At 74.6% G+C, this 2,500-nt stretch overlaps 1 non-coding gene across 1 annotated transcript; it reads right to left on the minus strand.

The window, feature by feature from the left end:
• Window positions 1–1,119: 1,119 nt before the first annotated feature.
• LOC128829724 (5S ribosomal RNA) lies at window positions 1,120–1,238 on the minus strand. The gene has a single exon (XR_008443431.1). It is a non-coding gene; the product is annotated as a 5S ribosomal RNA (ribosomal RNA).
• Between the last annotated feature and the right edge of the window lie 1,262 nt (window positions 1,239–2,500).

Below are 2,500 nucleotides of genomic sequence, written 5' to 3' on the forward strand. Positions count from 1 at the left end.
CGACACGGAGCTAACCGGCCCCCGGGGCCGGGGGCGCCTCCCGCGACTTTGGGGGCCGCGGGTCGTCAGTGGCGTGCAGGCCGGGCCTCTCCCGGGGGATTCGGGGGGGGGGGGGGGGCGGTCCTGCGGGCCGGGCGCAGGGGGCTCGAGCGAGCCCGGGCCGGTCCGCCCCGGGGCCGGGGTCTCCGCCTGCGGCTCGGGGGGGCGCGGGTCGTCGGGGGAGGAAGCCCGGGGGAGCTGCACGCCGGCCTGCCAGGCCAGGCCAGGCCTGGCCTGGGTGGCCGCGGGGGGATTCGGGGCGGTCCCGCGAGCCGGCGGCCGGGCGCAGGGGGTCCGAGCGCGTCCGAGCGAGTCCGTCCCGGCCCCGGGGTCTCCCCCTGCGGCTCTGGGGGGCCGTGGGTCCCCGCTGGCGGAAGCCGCTGGGCGCTGGACACCCGCCGTCCGTCCCGCCTGGCCAGGCCTGGCCTGGGTGGCCGCGGGGCGGGGGATTCGGGGCGGTCCCGCGAGCCGGCGGCCGGGCGCAGGGGGTCCGAGCGCGTCCGAGCGAGTCCGTCCCGGCCCCGGGGTGTCCCCCTGCGGCTCTGGGGGCCGTGGGTCCCCGCTGGAGGAAGCCGCTGGGCGCTGGACACCCGCCGTCCGTCCCGCCTGGCCAGGCCTGGCCTGGGTGGCCGCGGGGGGATTCGGGGCGGTCCCGCGAGCCGGCGCCCGGGCGCAGGGGGTCCGAGCGAGTCCGTCCCGGGCCCGGGGCCTCCCCCTGCGGCTTTGGGGGCCGTGGGTCCCCGCTGGCGGAAGCCGCTGGGCGCTGGACACCCGCCGTCCGTCCCGCCTGGCCAGGCCTGGCCTGGGTGGCCGCGGGGCGGGGGGATTCGGGGCGGTCCTGCGGGCCGGCGGCCGGGAGGGTCCGGGCCAGTCCGCCCCATGCCCGGGGTCTCCCCCAGCGGCTTCGGTGGGTCCTCCGCGGAGGAAGCCGGGTGGGGAGCCGGACCCCAGGCGCCCAGACCCGTGACCTGCGGCCGCGACCTCCGACTCGGCAGGAGCGACGAGGGGCTTTCCGGCCCGTCCCCCCCCTCTCCTTCCTCCCCAGAAAAGGAGAGAGAGCTGGCTCGGACCGGGAAAAGCTGCCTACGGCACCTGGGATTCCCAGGCGGTCACCCATCCAAGTACTAGCCAGGCCCGGGACGGTTTACCTTCCGAGATCGGACGGGATCGGGGGCGTTCGGTCCGGTATGGCCGTAGGCACCCGGCCCCCGCGCCTCCTCGCCCGCTTTCCCCTGCCGACGCCCGGGCCTGCCGCACGGTGAGCCCCGGTCGGACTGCCCCCCTGCGGCAGGGCCCCCGTCTCTCGCGGGCCCGGTCCTTTTTTCCTTCTCGAGCTCCGGGGCCCGGGCTGGCCGCCAGAGCCCCTCCGCCCGCCCGCCCTCCCCGGCGTCGGGGAAAATATTGTCCCGGACATCCAGTGCGCCCTGATCCTGTCAGCCGGGGGGGGGGGTGGGTGGGTGGGGGGCAGTCCCTCGCTGCGGCCGGGGAGGGTGAGCCCAGGGCGGCTTGCCTGCCGTCCGAGTCCCCTCTCGGCCACCAGGTCAACCCCGAGCCGAAAGGGCTGAAAATTTTTCAGAGTCCCCTCCCGGGCACCAGGTCAACCCATGGAATCGAACGGGTTCGCCTGCTGGCCGGTTCGCTTCCCGGCCACCAGGTCAACCCGTAGGTTTGAACGGGCACGCCCGGTGGCCGCTTTCCCGTCCGGTCACCAGGTCAACCCGGATCTCCCTCCTTCCCTGGGCGCCCCCTCCTCGGAGGCGTCAGGTTCCATTTTCTTTTTCCCCCCAGACTTCCAGGGGCCCGATCCAGTCGGCCGGGAGGCAGTCCCTCGCTGCGGCCGGGGTGGGTGAGGCCAGGGCGGCTTGCCTGCCGTCCGAGTCCCCTCTCGGCCACCAGGTCAACCCCGAGCCGAAAGGGCTGAACATTTTTCAGAGTCCCCTCCCGGGCACCAGGTCAACCCGTGGAATCGAACGGGTTCACCTGCTGGCCGGTTCGCTTCCCGGCCACCAGGTCAACCCGTAGGTTGCCGACGGGGCTAGCCAGTGGCCGGTTTGCTTTCCGGCCGCCAGGTCAACCCCTAGGTTTGAACGGGCACGCCCGGTGGCCGCTTTCCCGTCCGGTCACCAGGTCGACCCGGATCTCCCTCCTTCCCTGGGCGCCCCCTCCTCGGAGGCGTCAGGTTCCATTCTTTTTTCCAGACTTCCAGGGGCCCGATCCAGTCGGCCGGGAGGCAGTCCCTCGCTGCGGCCGGGGAGGGTGAGCCCAGGGCGGCCTGGTCCATGTCTCTAGTGGGCCCGATCCTTTTTTGGGGTGTTTTTTTTTTTTTTTTCCGAGCTCCGGGGCCCGGCCCGCCCGGGCAGCCCTCCTCGGAGGCGTGAGGCGGATTTCCCCCCCCCCCCCCAGACTTCCAGGGGCCCGATCCTGTCGGCCGGGAGGATGTCCCTCGCTGCGGCCGGGGAGG

The sequence above is a fragment of the Malaclemys terrapin genome, unplaced genomic scaffold (assembly GCF_027887155.1).
Source record: "Malaclemys terrapin pileata isolate rMalTer1 unplaced genomic scaffold, rMalTer1.hap1 scaffold_115, whole genome shotgun sequence".
Lineage (NCBI taxonomy): Eukaryota > Metazoa > Chordata > Testudines > Emydidae > Malaclemys > Malaclemys terrapin.